Here is a 24,397-nt window from a genome sequence, read left to right on the forward strand (position 1 = left end):
TGTGTCATTTTTTTCTTTGAATTATTCAGTCTGGACAGCAAACATTTGAACAGTTTTCCTGAATTAAAAAAGAAACCTGGCTTACTTTTTTTCCTCTGTCAGAAGCTATTATGCATCTTAAAGTACGGCCAGGTTGTAATGTGGGGTTTGGTTGTTTAGCATGGATGCTACAGGCTGCTGGTGTGACTGCTGGCCTGCAGCCATGCAGCGCTGCTGCTGCTGCCACGCTTCTTAAAGTGCAGTCATTAGCAGCCACTTGTGTAGGTGTTCTTGCAAGAAATCTTGTCAGGCAGATACCTGCTGTCTAATTAGCCAGGCGGCACACACACCCGCTCAAGGGGAAGAAACCGCATTCAGTGGATGTGCAGTGTTGTGAGTCGGTCCACGCTCAGTGTGTGTGTGCGTGTGTGTGTGTGAGTGTGTGTGCTAATAATGACCTGAGGCTCAACCTGCTGTTGAGAACAGTAACTTGTGACTCAATGCCTTTGTTCACCCTGTAACATCTGGCTCTGACCGAAGGCTGCGGCTGCATGTGTGTGTGTTTGAAAGGCATTCAAGCCCAATGCTCAAAGAGTGTGTGTGTGTGTGTGTGTGTGTGTGTGTGTGTGTGTGTGTGTGTGTGGGTACTGAGGCGAGCACAGCAAGGACTAAGGCGCGAGGAGTTGATCATCGTCGTGGAAACCTCTGAGGGAAAAAGGCCTGGAAGCCCCTTCTGTCAGCTGGGCTCTGCAGCGCTTCCCCTCGACTGCCTTCACACACACACACACACACACACACGCACACACATATATACACACACACACACACACACACACACACACACACACACGGTCCCTCCGGAGCAGCAGATTAAGGTCTGAGTGAGTGTGTGCAGAACAATACCCCAGTGTGTGTTTGTGGAGCCGTGGCTAATTGTGTTCATTTGCTGCTCAAGTTGAGACAGCGAGGACACTGGAGGGGTGTGTGTGTGTATGTGTGTGTGTGTGAGGGTGTAACAAGGACAGATGAGCCGACGATGTGTGTGTTGTGTTAGAGGGCAGGGGGCTGCAGTGAGGCCATGCAGGTAATCGTCATTATGATGCGGAAGTGTTCATTTGGAGGTGAGTGTGTGCTGATATGTGTGAGGTGAGCTGAGTGTTTAAGAGAGCGCTGTTTTCCCTTCATGCATCTGCCCGGCCCAGCGCACATTACACACTAAGATGCATTCGCTCAGGTCCTGAGAAACACACACACACACACTTTTGCAAACACATGCTCTCTGGCGTTTCGCATGAGTTCACAGCTCAGAAACATGAGACCCTGTTTGCCTTCATCTCTGAGCAGCACACACCGATGCAGCAGGAAGTTCCTCTGAGCTCAGACTCACTGAGACGCTTCTCTGCATGGAAGTGGATGTACTCGATGGAAGCGTTGTTTGTCAGACCACGCATTGTGTTGAACTATCTGAGAGGCTTTTCTCGAACTTTTCTTTTCCTCTAATCTATTATGCTCAGAGAGAGTAATCATGTAATCCATAAAACTCCTCCTCTCATGTCATTTTTGTGATATTTTATCCTTGGGTAGGATTGAATATGAATTCTTCCTTTATTAGTGCTGTTGGGTAAATATATAATTGAGGGACTTTTGAAGTCCTTGGGATATATCTTGCATCTATTTTTATTAAAAGTAAAAAACTAAGGCTGCAGTGTGTGTTTGCATGGAAATTTTAACTCACTGTGGCTCATTTTTCTTCACTGTGTGTCATTTTAACTCACTGTGGCATGGTTTAAGTCACTGTAGTTCATTTTAAATCGCTGTGGCTAATTTTTCTTGACTGTAGGCCAGCTGCATCACTGCCAAAATCGAATCAATTGGTCCTTGTGTCATTTCTGACCTTCCTTGAAAATTTCATCCAAATCCATTTTTGAGTAATGTTGCGAACAGACAGACAGACAGACAGACAAACCAACGCCGATCGTCACAGTATTAAGCTGCTAAACATAGTTGAGCATGAAGAGAAATGTTTCCCTTGTGTGTTAATGGGGTTTAACTAAACCTGATTTGCGTCTCTCAGCTCCCATCCGGTCCAGAAGCAGTTTGTGCCTCGACCTCTCCTGCATCACGAAGTTAATAATAATAATATTAGTAAAGGATAGACTAGTCTAAAGACTAAACTAGACTTAAAGAGCCTGCTCTTTTTATGTAATTAAATTAAAACTGAATACTTACACTACTCTTCAAAAGTTTGGGGTCTCTTAGAAATGTCCTTATGAAGATAACATTAAATGAATCAGAAATACAGTCCAAACATTGTTAATGTGGTAAATGACTATTCTAGCTGGAAACAGCTGATTTTTAATGGAATATCTCCATAGGGGTACAGAGGAACATTTCCAGCAACCATCACTCCTGTGTTCTAATGCTACATTGTGTTAGCTAATGGTGTTGAAAGGCTCATTGATGATTAGAAAACCCTTGTGCAGTTATGTTAGCACATGAATAAAAGTGGGAGTTTTCATGGAAAACATGAGATTATATTATTATATTTGCGTACATCCTGACTCCTGCTCACCAACTTTTCATAACTTCTCAAAGTAATCTGTGAGCATCATTAAAATCTAAACATTTTGGGGCCGTAGTTTGGGTTGAGCTCATGAAGTACGTTTTAGTTTCCTCGTCTTTGGTTTGAACAAAACACGGCTCCTTCTGGTCTAAATTTTCCCATCTGATTTGATGCATTGACCAAAAAACACAATTGTTTTAGCTTTTCCATGAGGGAATGCAGCACGGCTGTTTGTCTTTAAAAACAGAACAATGGAGGGCGATTGTTGGTCCAGTAGTCCCAGTGAGACAAAATATGAAACCGAGGCAGATCAATGGCAAATAATGTCATCTTAGAAGGTCATACCTGGACCTTTTGGCTTTGTCAATACAAACACACACGCCGTAATTACACCAACATGGGAAAACACACACCTGACATCTTTCTAACATTTCTAATGATAAAATCACACAAACACACACAAGCGGCAATAATAAACTTTGCCTCCCTCACATGTGAGCTCTGCAGGCTACTGAGCGCTGTTCAACCTCCCTGCCTGGACTCGCTGTGGTTTCCCCGACGCTAAGTGTCCCTCTCTCCTCCCTGCCCGGGGCGAGCCAAGGAGGAAATAAACAACTAAAGAGACGAACAGCAAGCGCCACTTAGAGCCACTTAAAGCCAAGGCTCCTTCCCACAGCGAAGCACTTCCCCTGCCGCCACGGTGGGAGGCTGGAGGGAAGTTTCACATCAAGAGAATCTGTCTCTTCGGCTCCGTTCTGACCACAAACTCACCTGATGAGTCACCTGTGGAGAGACGATCTGAATACAGACCCACCGATGAACCAAGACACTCTGACGTCCTGCTGTGGACAGATGGCACCAACCACGAGCCAAACGTTCAGCTCTGCAGTCAGAAATACCTCGTGCAAATCTGCACTTTTGAGTCGAATAGTCGTATTTGTTATTTAGCTGGAAGAAGTTTCCGATTCGAGGTTTCATTTCATCTTAGCAGGAACACACAGCACTGGTTAATGTCTATGCAGAGAAGGGGTTGAGTTTCATGTTGATTCGCTATTTTATTCCATACTACAACACTGACACTGTCGTCGTTTGTGAAATCTGAGCATTTCGAGCTCAAAACCAAAAGATTTCTGAATCATGTCACCAAAATTGAACCTTTTTTTTCTAGTCAGACAATTTTTCATGTTTTTCAATCCATGTTTACTTATGAACAGTCTTCTTTACTTTTGTTTGACACCCCTGTTGCGGACTGTAAACATCCGGATAGAATTATTTTAATCACGTTTGATTTGGATACAGTCAAAACTGAAAATATGGCAGAATATTTAAGGAAGAGATGAAGGGAGTCTGAACTATTTCGGCATAAATTGGATTTGTTTCAATTCAAAAGGTGTTAAAAGGGTTTTTTTTTACAGCTGGCAGGTTAAAGCTTACTTTTTTGTATGAATTCAACAAAAAGATCATTAGATTAGAAACACTGACTCCTATAATAGTTCTTGGGCTCTTTGCATTCTAACTGGCTCATAGGAAAGATAATTTCTCTCCATCTCATCTATCTCCTTTGTCTTTCTCATTCCTGTTCCGCCGTCTTCCTCCTATTTCATGTTTTCATCTTTCCTCCCTGCACTCAGCCTTGTTTTCGGCCTCCCTGCTCCTTCTCTCTTTGTCCCCCTGACTGTGAACCCAAAGGTCACTTCTCCCCTGAGAGCCTGTTTACCTGAACGCTCCCCTCTTTTTGACATTCACCTACTTGGAGATGGAAGGAGGGAAGAACAAATCTCGCTATTCTTGGCTTGGAGGTCAGTTGCTCTACAAAACCATTACATGCCCACAGAAAAATAAAATGCCAGTTTGTTGCCAAAAGCTTTTATCAGCGCCATGCGTATTTTAAAATCCTTTTCAACGTGGCCTCTTCTTGTTTTGTTCTTTGGGGCATTTTGCACCAGCATTTAACATTTTTTACAAGCAGAAATCCATCAAGTTTCAGCTTTAGATCAAAGTGAGTAAAGATAATTTTCTCCGATCACACACAAAAAGATCTTAACCTCTTTGAAATATCATCCTGTATTCACATCAAGCTGATTGATGCTCCATTTGCAGACAATTTACACGCGATACATTTAGCTCAATGGAAGCTCTTCGCTCTGTTCACATCCAAAAGGGCTTCTGAGTTTGAAGAGGAATGCTGTGAAAAAACAAGTGGCTACTTTAAAGGCTGAACCTTGGTTGAGAACATACAGGGATGTATACATGTGCACAGTATGAACTTGAACTTAGATAATTTTATAGCTGTTTTTGACTACACAGATTGTGTAAATGCACCGATGAAGTTCTGGAACACGGATTTGTCTTCAAATAACTGCTGAAAGTATCACAATCCTCCCAGCGTCGTCTGTAGCCTCGCGGTGTGTGTGATGTGAGCGTGCACGCCTTCACTGTGTGTTGTTGTGGAGTATGGTGACCCAGACCCCCACAGGGCCTCCCACCCCTCCATGCTTTCTGCTCCCAGAGTGAGGGCAGCAGTCTGGGGTCAAAGACACAAATCTACCCCCCTGCTTCACGGAGGCCTGCCCAGCGCCTCCGGTATCTATTACCAGGAGGCATTAACACGTGAACAGACACACATACTGATGCATAAAACCAGAATTATTACACAATATGTTGTACAAATACACACTTAAACTAGAAAAGCACTCAGAGAGTGCAGTACTCCGCCAAGGCTGTCCATTCCCTCAACTAACATTGTCAGAAATGCAGCATTTGTTTATTAGTTACTGATGATCAAACACCACAGCAACATAGAATGTGGCCATTTAATATAGATGTACCCACAAACAAAATGACCTTGTGTTACGCCACTGAAAAACGGGAGAAATAATCACAGCAGTGACTCAGTGTGAAGTTTTCTCAACATGCCCTTTACACTAAGGAAAACTTGCGATTCCCCATGAAAGTGGGAGGAGACAAAAGCAGTCGATCTCTGACTAACCGATTGAGGTGCAGATCTTAAGATCCTGCATAACTTAAACAATAAAGCACACAATGTGAATTCAACTATACTCTTAAAACATTTTTACCCTTTTTAGCACAATTGTTTACCATTTTTTACTCTTTTAACACACTTTTTTTTGTCTGAAACTTTTAATTCTGTCTGTTTTTAACCCTGAAGTCATGAATTATGTATTTACCACAATTCGGTTTTTAACAGATCACAATAGTATTTCCATTTAATTTGCGATGTACACAGTGTTCTGAAAAACATAACTGTTTATTACAGATTCTCATAATGCATATTCTAACCTATCACACTTGGTCTGAACACAGGGGTGTGTTATGCATGTGTACGTTGTGTACGAATACTGATTCGCATGACCTAAATATGTAGTGGGTGGCGGGAATTGATGGACTTGGAAGCACCCCCACAATTTACAATTAATCGATTGTTTCTTGTATGATTTCCCACAGAACCATCCCGATAAGTCCGCTGTGGTGGATTTGTAGTAGGATCGCAATCATACGATCATCAGCAGGCAGCTGACGTAGTGTTCACTTGTTGTCATAGTTACAGTGACGCTGTGCCACTACCTCGCAATGATACAGAAATCTTTAACAAATTTGTGGATCCAGACTATAAGCTGCATCACTGCCAAAATCTAATCACTTGGTCTTTGTGTCATTTCTGATCTTCCCTGAAAATTTCATCCAAAACCGTTGGTCCATTTTTGAGTAATGTTGCAAACAGACAGACATACGGACAAACCAACGCCGATCGTTACATTACTCCGCTACGTTTCTTGGCAGAGTAATAAAGAAACACAGGCACATATATGTAAAAATGCAAACACACATGACAGTGAATCAGCCTCCAGTAACTACAACACTCGTCCTTCAGACTCCCAGAGGGGATGACCTCTGGGTGTGTGTGAGTGTGTGTGTCTGTGTGTGTGTGCGCACATCAGTATGATCAGGGTTCAAAGCAGGACAAAGAGCTTCTACATGTGGACACCCAGCAGACAGATGTGAGCTAAGCGGTTGTGGACCTGCTGCTGGACCAAGTTTTTACAGTTTGTAATGCGTTTTTAATAGAAACATCAGCAGCGGTAGGACGACCATCTGTCTGAGAGGCAGAAATGAACGTGAAACGTGCAGGAGAACGTTAAGACGGAGGGATCAGATGCCAGAATCCCATAAAGAGCCAGAGGAGAGAGATGGAGTCATCACTGCTACATGCAGCCAGTGACTCTAACAAGCTTCACCCTCGGCAGCCTATTATCTGGAGCGTGGCGACTGGCCCATACCTGGGAGCTGTGTGTGATTCAGAGCGTGGCAGCTGTCGTACCTGCAGCATCTTCAGGACTCGTCTGTAATGGAGCAGAGTAGGGGGACGTGGGGGGAGATGAAGGACGGGAGTGACATCTTAACGAAGGACAGTCGGGATGTTTCTGTCGCCTCCTTAGAGGTTAAAGAGGAGTATCGGAGCCAGGGGCCACATGTAGAGTCTGCATGAATGAATACACATTCAACAGATGCACCACATGTCAAGGACGATTGTCGGCCAGGAGAAGAAATGAAACACTGATCAGCTGTTGGTTGTTGAGGGAAATGTAGGGAACATTTAATGACCGATTCCTCATTTTGTCCAATATGTGAAGGAAATCCTGACAATCTTTAGTTATTTGTGCCATTTATATTTAAACTATCTTTCTTTCTAATGGTTTGATTTAGACAACACAACATGCATAACATGTTGAAAGCAGGGCTTTAATGTGTTAATTTAAATAGATTAATGACAGAGCCTTTCCTCAGTTCCCTACTTTCTGGCACACCGGTAACACTGATGCACACTCCAGCCCAGTAGGTGGCGGAGTTGAACCTAAAGTCTGACATTAAGCTTGTTGGGTTTTCTTTTTAAAATCTTCCAGATGGCAGCTTGGATAAAAGCATAGTTGTGTGAAAATTATGCAACAAAGAGTTTTCTGATCACCGCAACACTTCAAGCCGATGTTATCACCTCAATGTAAACCATGTTGCTGTTAGCACCAGAGCTAGCGTTAGCTATGACAGTCCTAGTACCGGAAAAAAGTGTAGCCATCCCATAATAAACCACTTTTCAAGACAATGAAAGTGCTTGACTTTACAAAAAGTCTTCAAATGTTAAATATAATCACTATAATTGCACTTTGAGTTAACAGTAATCTGTGAATGCAGTAGACAGATGAAAAATGCAGATAAATATTAATGAAACATAAACATTTTTGCATCATTCCAGCATTGGAGGACATTTTATGTCCCACCTGTCAAATTTCAAATTATCCATGTACAAAGCACTGAAACATGCAGTTGTTGTGTAAATTTACTTGTCCTAAGACCAAATCTAACAGAATGTTTGAAAATATTTTTAAAAATACCAAATAAGTCTGGAGTTCCCTCTAAAATGCTATTTTTCTCTTGTCCCACCCCTCTGATGACCAAACTTTTGAACGCTTGTGTAATTTCAATGCAAACAAATCCAACAGCTTTTAAAATTCAGAATCCGAGTCTGAGCTTCCAAAGCTAAATAAAGTGGAATCTGCACTACCATTCTAGAACATCAAGCATTAGATCTGCTGCTCGTGTGTGTGATGATATTCAGATTGAAGTAAAGACAGGTAGAGCTGCTCCTCTTTTTTTTTTCCTTCTCGTCGCTCACCGTGACCAGAAGAAGTTCTTCTGCACTGCTGCGCCTCCATCCATCCTTCCAAGCAGAAAACCTGCAAACGCACACAGACGGACAAACACTCCTCCAAACCTCCACCGCACACACTCACCAGCGGAGGCCTCAGGGCTCAGCCATCTGCTGCCCACCCAGCCTCCTCCCACCTTCCCAACATATGCAGCCCTGCCCTGGGTGAGGTGGCAGGGCACTGGCCCCGGCCCCGGCCAAGAGATCGGACCGAAGGAGCACATATGTAGCCCAGACGGGGAGAGAGGAGACACATCAAGGATTAGATGGCTCTCTCCTTGAATCTCTCCATCCATTTCTCGCTCTGCCTCACCCATATGGCCTGTTTCTTCATGTTCACACCAGCTCAGTGGCCACCAAGGTCGCAGCCTGCAAAAGGGCTGCCGAGGCCTGCAGCTGAACGAGGCGGAGGGGAGACGTGGAGGTGATGTGGGGGTTGGCATTGTCACTGAGACACCTCCTTTTTTTTTTCATCCTCCGTTTCCTCTGTCGATCTCTTCCTCTGTTAAATCCTGCCTCGGGGCATCCACGCCACAAAAGGCAGCAGAAAACGAGTGTTTCACTTTCATCCTGCCGTCATCCTCCAATCCGTCCACCGACCCGCTGCCTTCTGTGAGTGTGTATTTGTGTGTGTGTGTGTGTGTGTGCGCGTAACAGGTGATGTGACAGTTTTGTTTTAACGCTAACATTAATTACATTGACTATTCCAAAGTCGTCCATATTTCATGAGTGTTCCTTTGCATGCTCCACTCTGCTATTCTCTTTAGTCGTCAACCTCTTTACACGTTCCAGGAAACCCGGTGCTCATGTCAGTACCAGGTTGGGTTAGAAATCCAGCTGGGAATAGTTCCAACGTTACCTTGGAAAGCTGACAAAAATGCAGTGGTGCTATCAGTCGCAGTTAGCGGCAGTTTCTGCATTTGTCCAACTAAGTTCGAGTTTCGTTTGTGAGAGAACGAATGAAGCTGCAGAGCTGATGGCAAAACAAATACATGTTTGCTATGAAATGTGTTTTTGATGGAGGTATGTCAGTCTGTGAACAACAGAAGCTAAAGCTGAACCTGAAGCTCACTGCTGGCTGCAGGCAACAACAACAGTTTCCTCATTAAAGCTTTTCCAAAAAACTGATCGGACAAAGACAAATTCCAAATGTTCTGATGATTTATACAATCACCATAAGTCACAAAAAAATAGCAACCTATAAAAGCTGCTCGGGGCTTCATTCCAACCTTCAGACAAATTTTATTAACTCTAAATTTCCACCTGTTAAGTATAGTAATAATAACATGAACACAATCTGTACACATGAATGCTAAAACCAAAAAAAATAGATATGCTAGAAAAATCCAAGTAAACAACATGTGAAATTTGCTCTCAAGATAGAATTACAAAATGTATTTTGTGCAGTAAAACAAAGTTAAGATTACATAAATTTTTTTAAGAGTACAATTTCTTTATTAATTTTTACCAAAAAATGAGGAAAAACTGGAATCTACTCAAAACATTTTCACACAGGTGTTAGAAATACTGGAAAATAATGTTGGTTCTACATAATATAGATGTTTTACTATTTATATTTGTAATTTAGTTTCCCGATATTTAGGTAACGCGATTGGATATCTGTACATAATGTACACTACCAGTCAAAAGTTTGGACACACCTTCTTATTTAATGTTTTTTCTTTATTTTTACTACTTTATACATTGCAGATACATACTGAACTCATCAAAACCATGAAGCAAGATATGTGAAATTATGTAGCAAACAAACAATTGTGAAATAACTCTAAATATGTTTTACATTTTAGATTCCTCAAAGTAGCCACCCTTTGCTTTGATGACAGCTTTGCAAACCCTTGAATGACAGGAATGGACATTAGAGCAGTGGAAATCTGTGCTTTGGTCTGATGAGTCCAAATTTGAGATCTTTGATTCCACCCACTATGATTTCTGATCATCAGTAACTAATAAACCAATGCTGCATTTCTGACAATGCCATATGGGGGAATGAACAGCCTTGGAGGAGTACTGCGCTCTCTGAGTGCTTTTCTAGTGATAAATGTAATTTTGAAATTAAAAAAAGCTTTTTATACTCACCAACTGGTTGTAATGTTCAGAGGTTTAACTCACACCATGATCTTCTCCTTAACCTCACCAAGCAGTGAGCGAAAACAAGACTTAAGTCACAAAATAGAGCAAAACTAAATGGAGAGAGAAGGCCTAAATGGAGAGAACAAACCAGTCTCCTGGTTTAAAGTTGTGTAACTTGCACTGCTTCAGCCTTTCCGTCTGCTCATGAGGCTCAGTTAAAGTAGAAAAAGTGCTCTATCGTGTTGAATATTGATGCGTGGCGCCGACGCCAAAGGACACCTTGTTGGTGTCCGTCAGCCGCCAGCAGCTTTGAAAAGCAGCAGTATTTGGGAATGAGAGTCAGCTGGCCTTCCCATCAAAACACTGGATTAAATCTTCTCTGGCAGTAAAAAGATTCGTGTTCACAGTTCTGTTTATCTGAGTTACCGTCTGTCACCAACTTGAGCTGATCTGTTTGTTGCTGTTTCCTGTCTTCCTGCCTCGTCACGTCTCATACGTGTGACCGAACACACCAAAGATCAGAACAGAAACTGTGATAGAATCAGTGAGGAGGCGATCTCAGACATTGATGTGAAATGGACAAAGCAAGATGTTGAACACTTGCTATACATGGGAGCAGACTGATGCTACAGTCGCTGAACCAATCAGCACCCAGCGCTGTACGCTACGCATTTTAGTTCGATTGAATATTCTTTTAATATGTTTTATTATTTTTGTATTGTTTTAAATTTTCTTAGGCTAGAAAATTCTTATTTTACCGCAATAATAATTCAAGTGATAAATATATGAAAATACCTATATACCGCAAAATCCCACGATGTAGCGAAAAATCTTCAATACAAAATTAGATATATACAGTTGAAAAATCTGCAAAACAGAGAGACCGCGGAAAGTGAACTGTGATATGGCAAGGGACCACTGTATTTTAAATTTACAGTTTTACAGAGTTACAATTTGCAGTTAATGTCTTCTCTGTAACTTTTACACTTTATAAAGTCGTACAACAGGCCAGTTTGGACCCTCTGGCAGGCCACTTTTGGCCCGTGGGCCACATGTTTGACACCCCTGGAACTATGAATGTATGGGTGAGAGATCATTTTGGACTAAACTGTAGACTGATTGACTTTCTAGGACTATAAATACATTTAAATTAGACGTGGTGTTTCAAGGTTAAAGCCTTTTGTTGGGTGATTTTTCCATTTTTGTCTTGCAGATAAAATCTCTTTCGTACAAGAAGCTGCTAAAAGACTAAATCACTTGTCTTTTTCCACCTGCTGCTTTGTTTTCTGACAGAAGATTAAACTGTAAAAAAAAAAAAAAAAAAAGATAATTGTGTGTGTGTGTGTGGGTGTGTGTGTGTGATGGATCAGTGATTAAATAAATCATGGTAACCTTTGCGCTAACCTTTCCCCCTCCCCAGCCCCCGTCTGACCTTACAAGACCCACCAACATTAAAGACTCGTCTCTTCTCCTTCATCTCTTCCTGCTGTAGCTCCCTCCTGCTTTTTCTTCTTCTCTTTAACACATCCCTGTCTTTCTCCTTCATTTTAATACGCTCTTTGTTTCTCTCTTCAGCGTTAAGTCGCACCGATGTCACCTTCCTTTGCAAACATTAGAGCCACTGTGAATACATTAAAGCGGAGCAGGCAGTCACTTCTTGTTGTCATTGTTCAAAAATTCCTTAATAACCTTTAAGCGTCTTGTAATTGTAGTGGTCTGACAGGAAATTAGATTTCTGCAACACCTCTTGACTCACAGGTGTTTTTGGAGAGAGGGTGTCGTTCCTATTGGCTGTTCTACAAATGCAGATGCACGTCCCTTTAGATGGAAAAGCTGCTATTCCGGTATACAAATAAGCCAAAACCTCACAATAAATGCAATAAAACTGATATCTGTAGCAGTAAACCATAGAGCTAACTGCTATATTTTGATCTGGTTATTATTTCCTGGACGGGTAAAGCTGTTAACTTGGACATCTTGTCATATTTAGATGTGTTGCAGTGGTTTCTGAGGTTGCAACCTGGCCATGAATGGATGTTATGAATGTCACTAATAGTTTCCGTGAACTCAAAGGTTCGCAGCTGCAGTTCTAACTTTGTCTCGTGTTTTTGTGCATGTTTACAGTCAGACAGTGGATATGAATTGTATATACACACTGGAGCTGCAGGAGAGGGGCTGTTTTTCTTCTACCTGCATCAGCTTGAACGGTTTTACTGTTGCTTTTGATATTGACTATTTCTGACTTCAACTTCTCACCATGTCCTGTTCGACGTGTGTCATCATTTTTACTCCGCCAAGAAACAAAGCAGAGTTATGTGACGATCAGCGTCTGTCTGTCTTTCTGTCTGTTAGCAGCATTACTCAAAAACAGACTAACAGATTTGGATGAAATTTTCAGGGAATGTCAGAAATGACACAAGGACAAAGTGATAAGATTTTGGCAGTGATGCGGCTTATAGTCTGGATCCACAGATTTGTTAAAGATTTCTGTATCATTGTAAGATAGCGACACGGCATCACTGTAACTATGACAAGTGAACACTACGCCAGCTGCCTGCTGACAATCACATTGTGATCCTGCTACAAATCGACCACTGTGGACTTATCGGCACTTAAAATACACACACACACACACACACACACACACATATATTTTTTATATTTTTATATATATATATATATATATATATATATATATATATATATATATATATATATATATATATATATATATATAATATAACAAATGTGTGTCATTTTATATTTTGTATTGTCCAGTATCTTTTTTTATCATTTTTTTCTTTCTGATCACGGCCTTGCTTTTTAATTCCCCCATTTCTGTCCTCGTCACTGGTAATTTAGTTTCATTTTCTCTGTCATTAATCTGTTTATGTTCCGCCATTTTACCTCTGAACCCCCAGGAATAAATAAAAGGTTCCACCGTTGCCTTCTGTTAGCATTAATCTCTCTCTCTGTGTGTGTGTGATCTTTAAGATCTGCAGGTTCAAACGACGACTCCCACCACGCCTTGCCACTGAACTCACTGAGAGGTCGCTGAGACACCACAATGTGCACAAATGTGTTAGTGTGTGTGAGCTGCCTCCCTGATCTCCTGCTCTAATACCCTGAGGACCTTTGGTTCCTTAACTATAGGAGGTCCTAAGCAACCACAACCAACCCACACACACACACACACACACACACACTTCTTCAGAGGATATCAAAGATTAGACATCAATCATTCTCACCTCTTGAAGTCTTGAAGAACGATCACCTCATATGAAAGGTCAGCACACGCCTGGAGAGCTACGACAGAATCAATATGCAACGATGAAGGTGGCGATGAGGATGGTGAAGATTATGATGGTAAATATACACAGGAAAAACTAAAGGGAACTAATGATTTTCTGTCATCTTGAAAAACTTGTTTAAATTCCAATACAAACTTTTTTTAGCAAACTGGTATCAAGTGAAAATGACCTCTAGTGGCCAACAGACGTAACTGCAGCAATCGATCACAGCTCCTCGCACTCTTTATTACTCCGCCAAGGGACATAGAGTTATGTGATAATCGGCATTGGTTTGTCTGTCTGTCTGTTAGCAACATTACTCAAAAACGCATTTGGATGAAATTTTCAGGGAAGGTCAGAAATGACTCAAGGCCTAAGTGATTAGATTTTGGCAGTGATGCGGCTTATAGTCTGGATCCACAGATTTGTTAAATATTTCTATATCATTGTGAGTTAGTGGCACGGCGTCACTGTAACTATGACAACAAGTGAACGCTACATCAGCTGCCCGCTGACGATCACATGATTGCAATCGTACTACAAATCGACCACCGTGGACCACAAATTTCTTTCATCCATCGGAAATCATATGACTGAGCAGCCTTGGCAGAGTACTGCGCTCTCTGACTGCTTTTCTTGTTAAGTTATATATTTACAGCATAAATGATCAAAGTGCTTAACAATTGTGGAGATACAAATGTCCTAAGATCTAATACTGATGAGTGTCAGACTTTTTGTTCCCAGACCAACTGAGTCATGATCTGAATGAATACTGAGTTTTCTCTGATTTACCACGGAGACATATTCCATCTTTCATGCAACAGTGATCACATTTTTAAATATTTCCTTATATTATTTTTCCAGGCTGTGTCATTATGGCTGATTGGTTTATGTTTTCATCCCAGTCTTACTGTTTTTTTTTCTTTCTCGCTGTCCCCCTCATGTCATTTTGTGCTGGGAGGGTAAAAAACTAAACCCACCACATGCCCAGCACCAAATGGCAGACACACCAGGTTAGCAGCTACGTGGCGAACATATTGGAGCATTTAGCAGCTCAACAAGCCAGATATTTCCCATTGGAGTGTGTGGAAACAGAAAACAGAGCTAATAAAAGGCTGTGTTTGGGTGTAGATTCATCAGATTCATTCATGAGGTTGATTTTGTTTCAGTTTCTTACTCTAACTTTGCCAATCAGTGGACAAGTTATGTCCCCTGGGAAGAAGCAGAGATGTTCAGTGTTGTATAAGCTAGTTGAGGTGATGTCAGTAGTGGGTGAAATAAAGCAGAAAGTGAAGAATCTGCGTGTATTTTTGGATTAATCTGTGACACAGTGTTCATGAAGTGGTATTTGTTGGATCGCGTCGCCACACTGATTGCTCATTGGTCTTTAATCATGTAGCCACAGCAATAAAGGATTTTCCCCATCACATTTAGTTGTTTTAGCAAAGGTCCTGTGGAAAGGAAACAAATAGCTTAGCGTAAATTTGTTCAAAAACTCCTATATTCCACCGCACATCTACGCTAAGATGCGTCAAGGCTCTGACATGTTACCACAGAAACTTTTTACAACTTTAGCCACAGATGCAAGAATAACGGAGCGTTTCTCTGGCGCTGGTTTGAACTTCAGTGCAGTTCTGTTGTGCTGAACTTTGCTTGGCCCAGAGTGCTGAGTAACTGATTGAGATAGGAACAGGGAGCTTATCTCTGAATGCTTGGTGTTTGGATACGTATGATGTCAGACCAGTTCTCATAATGCTTTCTAGGCTGCGTGCACAGATAAGCTCTGGGATCTGGAGAAGGTAGACACATATGCAGGTAGCAAACAAGACACAATTGAAATTGGAGCGGGAGAAAGGGGCCAGTTTGTGTTTGTTTGTTCAAGTGTGTGTTTGTGATGTTGCCGTGCGCCGAGCCTACTTTAGCTCACGGTAACTCCCTGAGCAGTGACCGGAGCAGCAAGCTCCCGTCCAAGCACTTGGAAACTGGAACGAGGCGAGGAGGAAGAGAGGATGGATGGGAAAGAAAGAGAGCGATGCGATGGGGGAGAAAAAGGATGGAGCGTAAAGAAAGAGAGGACAGGAGAGAAGAGACAGTCAGACAGACAGACAGACAGACAGAGCGGCACATGGAACGGCACAAAACGGAAAGAACTGACGAACGAATGGAACCAAACGAAAGGAGGAGAAGTGTTGGATTGAGGGATGAGAGGAAGGCGAGGCCATCTCTTCTTCTCCCTCTCCTCTCCTCGTCCCTTCACTTTCCCCCCCGTGAGAATGTGTGTGTGTGTGTGTGTGTGTGTTTTCTTCCTCGTCAGATCTGTTGTGCTTTTATTCGCACACAAAGACGGGACGTAGACGTACCTGGCACAGGTGGACGTGAAGGAGCTGGCAGGTGTGCGTGAGGAAGAGGCAGATAAAGAGACACCGGCTCACCTGCCTGGCAGACGAAGGCCTGACGGTCTGAGATGTCCCACTTAACACCGACTCACACTCTTAACCCGCTCGGCTCTGACACCGATCTTCTTTCTCGCCCTGTCAGCCTGCCGCTCACTCTCGCAAACATCCGCTGGACGTCTCCGTGAGGATGCTTCCTGCTTCAGGGTTTAGTCGGAAGAAATGCTGCAGTTTAAAGATCAGACTTCATATCCGCACGTCATTTGTACAAAGGTGGATCATTACAGGTGTGCTTCAGATTGGGTTTTTGCCAGCTTTTTGCCTACTCCCAGATGGGCTCTTGTGACATTTTGTGGCCATTCATCGTCAGATTTTTCTGGCTGGCTTTTTACGTTTGGTTTTGAGTGAAACATCTTGACCTTCTGCCACTGACAAGTGCGATACTGTTAATCTTATAACTAGAACTTGTGGGTTTTTTTGTATCTTATCTTAACTACTGAAATGACTTGCAAAGAATTTAATGCACAGATTAATTCCTGTCTCCAGATGACATTTTCCTCTCCCTGGTTTATGATCAGATACTCATCCTGATGTAGGTTTATTGATAATTGGCAAATAGAAGCCCAGTAATCAACATGGTGACCTCACAGACCTGCTAATGCAGCTGTGGGCTCCACAACTCCATTCATCTTAATTATTCCGCCAAGGAACGCGGCAGAGTTATGTGACAATTGTCATTGGTTTGTGTGTTTGTCTGTCTGTTCGCAACATTACTCAAAAGCAGATTAACGGAGTTGGATGAAATTTTCAGGGAAGGTCAGAAATGACACAAGGACCAGTTAATTAGATTGTGGCAGTGATGTGGATTACAGTCTGGATCCACTTATTTGTTAAAAATTTGACGATCACATGATTGCGATCCTACTACAAATCGCCCACTGTGGACCACGAATTGTTTAAAGATTTCATCTGTCGAAAATCATACGACTCAGCAGCCTTGGCGGAGTACTGCGCTCTCTGAGTGCTTTTCTTGTTGAAAAATTGCACTTAATGTCTTCTCTGTAATTTTTACACTTTGCAAAATCATCCCGCGGGCCAGATTGGACCCTCTGGCGGGCCAGTTTTGGCCCGTGGGCCACATGTTTGACACTGTAAAACATTGTTTTTTTTTCGTGGTCCACAAGAAAAAAATTTCATCCATCAGAAATGATGCAACAACTGAGCAGCCTTGGTGGAGTACTGCGCTCTCTGAGTGCTTTTCTTGTTGTAACTGGCTTGAGGAGAAATCTTGGATATCTCAGACCAGATTTGTCTGCATGCGTGGAATGCTCTTGATAATTAGTGTTTGTATCTGTCTAGTTGTTGTAATGTTTTCATAAGAGTTCATTTGCAAAAAGGAAAAAAAAATACGAGAAAAGGCATAAACAAGCAAATGATTGCAGCACTTAATTAATAGTATTTTTTTCTTCTTTAATAAGAACTTAGTAAAACAACCCAACAGTTAATGATTGACTGAGTGAGATTTTATTGTAATACAGCCCATGTGCAGATAATTTATCTTCCTTTTTTTGTTAAGCAGTAGTTTAGCGTTTAAAAAAAAAAAAAAAAAAAAAAAGCAGCAAAATCAAATTGCTGCCCAACAGCTGCAGCAGAATGAGTTTTGACGCCGGAGTGAAAATGTGTCCATGCTAAAGAAATTGGAGGGTCTGCAATGCGACACAAACAAACAATAAACAAGGAAGCAAACAAACTGACGCACACCCAAATACACACACGCGGCAATCGGCTACGCTGCAATTAGCTTGTTTTAAAGGAAACAAATAACAGTAATTTCAACAGAACAGCATCCATAACAATTCACCCCTGGAGGGGATCAGCAATTTGAGCACACACACAAACTGGATGCATTCACACACACATGGTTGAGTCTGCGCATGCAGTCATATTCAAGTTAAACAGACACACACAGGATGAACATGCATGCTCACACATACACACACACACACACACACCTCCATTAAGTGTACTTGAGAGCTGCAGAGAGGGTCAGCTCAGTGTCTGAGTTATTACGCTACTTTGTTCTGCCTCAGTGGGAAGCTACACACACACACACACACACACACACACACAGAATTATTATCAACCATCAACACTCAAGGTGCAAATATAAAAGGGTGGGTTTGATAATGGATTGAAAGAGATGAATAAAAGAATGGATAAAAAAGATGGATGCATAAATAGAGAGGGAGTCTGGTCGCTGTTTCTTTGCTCGTGTCCAGAAGTTTGCAGCTGGCTGGCAAAGCCGGACTCCCTCCATCTCCCCACCTCTCCATCCATCCATCCATCCCCTCTGTCTGGGTGCACAACAATGGTGTGAAACATCTGCGGCTACCAGGTAATTACTGCCGAGCCAAAACAGTGGGCAGCACTGCGCCGCCGAGCTACGACACCCCGCAATTAGCCCGACATCTCCATCTCCCCTCGCTCTGCCGCTCCCTGATGACCAGCGTATTATCTGTGTGAAGAGACAGAGTGGAGAGGGAAAATAGACAGATGAGTGGTGGGAGAGGAGGACGGCCACAGCACCAAACTGTCCGTCTGAACAAGTCACGCTTTATCTCATTCTGGCCTTCTTTGGATAGTTTCTGGCAGTAATTTACACAAATGCATGTTTATTTGGCTGCTCCTCAACCTGTACTTCACCTCCGTGGGTGTGTGTGAACGCCTGACAGTCCTCTCGTGGAGGTTTTAGGTTTGTGGCAGCAGGAAAAACAAAAGCACCTGAACGCTTGTTTAAGAGAGTGTCATGTACAAAAAAAAAGAAAAATGTTTATTTGAATTAATATGGAAGTTTGACACTAAAAATGGCGAGGTTCTCCAGTTTTCATCCAGTTTAGAAGAAGAGGTGGAAACACTGATTGACTGATCAGTAGAGAGAAACTCTACTGGAACTCCAGGTCTTGGGCAGAACTAATAAATACACTCCTAGTGATTGGGCACACATTCTCATTTAATGGCTTTTCTGTATTTTCATGACTATTTACATCATAGATTCTCACTGAAGGCATCAAAACTATCAATGAACACATATGGAATTATGTAGTAAACAAAAAAGTGTGAAATTTGTCCAAACTTGTTTTAGATTCTTCACAACAGCCACCCTTTGCTTTGATTACTGCTTTGCACTCTTGGCCTTCTCTCCATGAGCTTCATGAGGTCGTCACCTGAAATGGTTTTCACTTCACAGGTGTGCCTTGTCAACGTTACTTTGCAGATTTTCTTGTCTTCTTAATGGGGTTGGGACCATCAGTTTTGTTGTGCAGAAGTCAGGTTTGTACACAGTTGACATCCCTATTTGATAACTGTTAGAATCCATATTATGGAAAGAACCAATCAGCTGAGTAAAGAGAAATGACAGTCCATCATTACTTAAAGAAATGAAGGTCAGTCAGTCTGGAAAATTGCAAGAACTTTGAATGTATCCCCAAGTGGAGTCACAAAAACCATCAGGTGCTATGACGAAACTGGCTCAGATGAGTCTATCTATCCATCAATCTAGTGTATCATCTGAATTTATTTTTGTAGAACTCCCATGTAGAATATCACCACCACCATAAAAAGTCTCGTAAGGAAAACAGAGAATGAAGACAGGTGGCCATTTTGAAGCTCAGCGGTTTAGCAATTCAAATTGAATTCCCAGTTTCCGTCGTGTTTTCCAAAGCTTTCCGTGGGGGCAGCTTCCCTCGCCTTCTCACATTTACCATCCACTGTGTCTTCATTACGTGTGTTTGATTGGTAGGTGCACATACACATTTACACGTGTCATTGTGTGTCTGTGTTAGTGCGACTGTTTGCTTGTGCATGTGCACCCTGAGAGCGCATGTGTGTTTCTGACTGCGGGTGCATTTTATGATGTGCACTTTTTTCTTTTCCTGGTCCAGGAGTCCCCGTCAGGACCCCTAGGCTTCCCTGTGCCTGCCTGCCAAAAACGTCTGCATCTCCTGGACCCCCTCGAGGCAGAGGACAGCCAAATGTCACTTGGAGCCTCTACAGAGTGGTGAGTAGGACGGGGAGAGGCCGGTGGGAGAGAGGGGAGGAGAGGGGAGGAGATGGGGGACTGAATGAGAAAGTTAAAGAGGAGATACGAGGAGATGCCAAGTGACCAAAGAGTTGAGATGAAAACTGGATGGAAGGAGCGAGAAACTGAATAGCTTTACATAATAATCAAATGCAACCATATTACAAACTGGTGACTCAATGATTACTTGGCAATGCCTAATATGTCTTCTAATCAGTGCTCAACTTTTGGCCCAAGTGTGCGGCGTGTTTAACAAAGCTAGAACAACTATAACAGCAGACAACAGGCCTCTATGTACAGATATAGTGGAGTAACGGCGTCCTTACAGGGATAAAGCGACTCCCGCTGAGTGTGTTGTTATCTGAGCTCCTCTGTTCTGTGATTTGGCAGCCGGTCTGGTTGCATGTTAGTGAATGTGAGTCTGTTCCTTTAAAAACTGGCCATTTGCACATTTAGAAACAGACCACAAATTACTTCCTATAATGCACCGTTCAACCAGTGCCCAAAACAAACAAAAATATTAAAAAGAGGGTTTTTTTTTGCTGTTACTGGTTCATTTTAGCTCAGCATGACAGTCCTGCTGCTGTTTTAATGCTGTTTCAACACCTTCTCCTTTTCCGCTTGTGTCTTTTCTGCTCCAATCTGTTTCTACACAATGTGTTGTACAATTGTATGGACACAGCCTGGAGCAGATGAGTGTAGAAACAGACACACAATGAATGGAGCAGATGAGTGTAGAAACAGACACACAATGAATGGAGCAGAAGAAGGACGAGACAGATGAAGTGATGCTCTCTTTCCAAGACTTTCCTGTTGTTGGGTCTTCATTACAATATATTGAATAATTTTAATTACTAAAACAAAAAGCATGACCACGACTCATACTCCTGTTGGTGCATATTTGTCCACTATCTTCTAGTTTTCACAAGTTCTTGGATTGACTTCTCACCTCCTTGATAGCAGTAGTGGTTTTTGTTGGCTGCTACAAATAAAGAATGAAGGTACAGTGACTCCAAACTGAGATAAATTAACCGTTGAATGCGACTGCTATGAAAGCACTTTTGTGGCTGTCCTGAACAAAACAATGGCATCTGCGGTCACACGTGATAGCTGGCTTTCAAACATGAAATTACTAAGATGTAACTTCATCCTTTTTATTTATTTCTTGAACCCTTAGATACATTAGTGAGGTCGTTTTCTTGCAATATCTTTGTCATGAAAAGCTTTTATCATTCCATATTCCTGCTGTTCCTCAAAAAACATGTTTTTAATGTCATTCCATTGAAATTTTTAAGCTACCTTTTATGCTTTTTCAGAAATTGTAATATTTATATTACTATCTCCAGCTCTTTATCACTGATAATATCATACAAGATGTGATGCAGCGTATGAACTAGGAGGGACGGAAAGTAGCAATAGCTGGATGAAAAAAGTGGAAAAATGTCAACAAAATGGATGTTGACAGTTTTGTTGACATTGTCTTGTTTTTGTTCTTATTTCTCTTTATTTGTCTGTTTTTGTGATTTGTTTTTGTCATTTTGTGTTTTCTTTTCATCTCGCTTGTGTTTTTTGTCTCTTTTTTGTTTTGTTTCGTGTCGTTTGTCCTATTTTTTGTCATTTCCTTTCTTGCTTTTTGTTCCTTTCACATGAAGATAAAGGTGACTAAAAGTGATGTCCAGATAACTTTAGCAACTCCTGTAAACGTATAAAGTACAGTTCGTCATGTTAAATCTAGCACTGTGTTTGAACTCAGATGCAGTAACATGGTGAATATTACATCCAAGACTTTTCGCTGGTGTTTTCCTTCCTTGTTCTGATTTGTTTGGTGTATCAGTAATTAAATGTTAAATGTAGTGTAGCATTACTTTCAGCGATGTTAAATCCCAACAGCTTTCAATAACATCTCTCTGGAAAGCAGTCAGGTGTACAAAACCAAAATATCCCTTTCACATGTTATTACAAAGGTGAAATGTTTTTTTTTGTTGTTTTTTTCCTCTCTTTTTTTTTTGCAAATTACCTTCTTTTCCCCTCCTATTTATCTGTGCCAGCCCCACACTAAGTGCAGTGTTTATGAATGTGTCTCTTGTTTAACGTCCTTGCGTGGACAAATGGAAGACAAGGACAAGACGTCCAGCTCGCTGACACATAGAACATTTATTCAGACACTCGACTGAGAAAGATATAAATCTGGTCATTTTTTTAATAGAAAACACTTGCTTCAAGTGTGTGTGTGTGTGTATATGAGCTCAATGAAGGAATATGGTCGGACTAAATGTGTCTTATTCTGGCCACAGCTGCTGAGATGAAAACACACACACGCTGGTAACCTTCTGCTTAACCCTAATTCCCAACAGAGCTGCACACACACTCACCGTCTTCTTTACAAGCCCCCCGAGTGTCCTTTCACACTGGTGGATGTACAGTATCGAACAGGGATGTACAGAAAGCTCAGCCATGAATGGGGACAATGGAACGTCCTTCGGGCTTTTATTCCCAATCCGTACAAGATGAATATTCCTGCCATTGATTATAGGTCAAGTCCTCAGAGTTAAAAATGTGTGAAATAATAGATTATATATTTCAGACAAAAACACAGAAATCCAGTGAGTGTATTTGTGCCATTTGTTGCTTTTCATTCCAGATTGCAGCATCTTCAGTGTGTGAAAATGCCGCGGTGGCGCCACATTAGACGGGCTGCTAACTTAGAATTAAGAGTAAAGACGAGGCGTGTAATTAAACAAGTTGTCATTCACGTACAGTCGGATGCATAATTCAGGCGGCCGTGCACACGAGAGAAAGAACGAAGCGGCTCTAACTAGCAGCTAGCTCTCCAAACAGGAGCTACACTGCAATTACTGCTGAGAGATAGGTGTGTGTGTGTGTTTGTGTGTCGCTGTAAAGTTAATGGCTGTACGGATGCTAAATGTTTTCATCTGGAGCATTTTATCCCGGTTCACCTCACGCAGCCACTGTCACGAGCTCTGAACGAAAACATAGAAAAGCAGGAGAAGGGGGGGAAGGATGGAGCAGATGGGGAGAGAGAAGGAAAACGATCCCTGGAACATTTTCTAGAATTTGTTTTTTTATGTAGTTTTGATCGTTCTTTGGTCAGAAAAATGTAATGAAATTAAAATGTAATGTGCTGCTGATATTTCACCACCTGATATTCAGACTAGAAGGACAAAGAGGAAACTCTACTGACCGGATTGATTGATTTTCAGAGGAGGAAATTTAGGCTCTGTCAAAACACGTGAAGAAGGTAGAATTAATTGGCAGATGGACAATAACATCAGCAAACAACTGTTCAAATAGAGCTAAATCCAAACTGGTCACATTAACTTTCTTTATCTCACCAGTTGCCATTAATAATAGGGGAAAATCTTATGTAAAATAACCAAAACTGTGAGAAGTTTAAGTTCCTATTTGCTTGTTTTTAGTGTAAAATTTTGTGCCAAATGTGGAAAATGCTTTCCATTTGGACATGCACTCATTTCTCATCTTTCAAGCTTCTTTTTTTAAACCACCCTCAACGTCTTTGAATGATTCTCAGCTTGTTTCTGTGCTTTTACTGAGGTCAGTGTTGCAGGAAAATGAAGAAAATCCATCAAGAAAACTGAAAGTTTTGCTTCTAAAATCTGATTTTTCTGACATTTTCTCACTGAAGGTTTAAAGTAACTTCAAACCTGTGCACATAGAAAACGTGACGTTTTAATACGTTACATGCATAACATGAGAATTCTACTGCATCTTAAATGTTGAGTATTTTCATCACTGCTTTTGCACATGATGAGTCCACCAGGATGTGACCTCAGAAACATGACTCTAAATCATATATAGTAATCTCAGTTGGATATTTTAAAGATCCTCATCAAGCAACTCTTTTCTCTTGACCCCTTAACAGAAAGTCAGGGTTTCTAGCTGCAAACTGAAGTGAATTTGCTGTTACACATTTAGCTGATGTTTTTATTATTTATTTTTTTTAATTTCTCCATAGTGGCTTATAAAGGTCAACCTGTAAATGCCAATAAGGGCCAGCAGAGCTACTGCAACCATTAGAAACCTGAGGAATTCTTTCCTTTGATGACAATAAAAGTGAATAAAATCACGTATTTGTGAAGCTTTTCAGAACTGAGACTGGAAAAGAAAAAGATCCCAAAACACGCCGGCACAAATCTTCTTTTTGCGCAGAATATTAGTTCTGAATGGCGTTGTGGAATTCAGTTAACCAGCATTTTGAATATAGTTTGAATGTATGAAAACATGCACAGTTAAGTGGCTCTT

General features: G+C 41.6%; 1 long non-coding RNA gene across 1 annotated transcript in view; it reads left to right on the plus strand.

Moving 5' to 3' along the window:
• The window catches only part of LOC129348326 (uncharacterized), a 143,275-nt gene extending 123,178 nt beyond the window's left edge, over positions 1 to 20,097 (plus strand). Inside the window, exon 4 of the long non-coding RNA XR_008600850.1 lies at positions 19,980 to 20,097. This is a non-coding gene — a long non-coding RNA (uncharacterized LOC129348326). The remainder of the gene's footprint in view (positions 1 to 19,979) is intronic.
• The last annotated feature ends 4,300 nt before the right edge of the window (positions 20,098 to 24,397 follow it).

Source organism: Amphiprion ocellaris, chromosome 24 (assembly GCF_022539595.1).
Source record: "Amphiprion ocellaris isolate individual 3 ecotype Okinawa chromosome 24, ASM2253959v1, whole genome shotgun sequence".
NCBI classification, from domain to species: Eukaryota; Metazoa; Chordata; class Actinopteri; family Pomacentridae; genus Amphiprion; species Amphiprion ocellaris.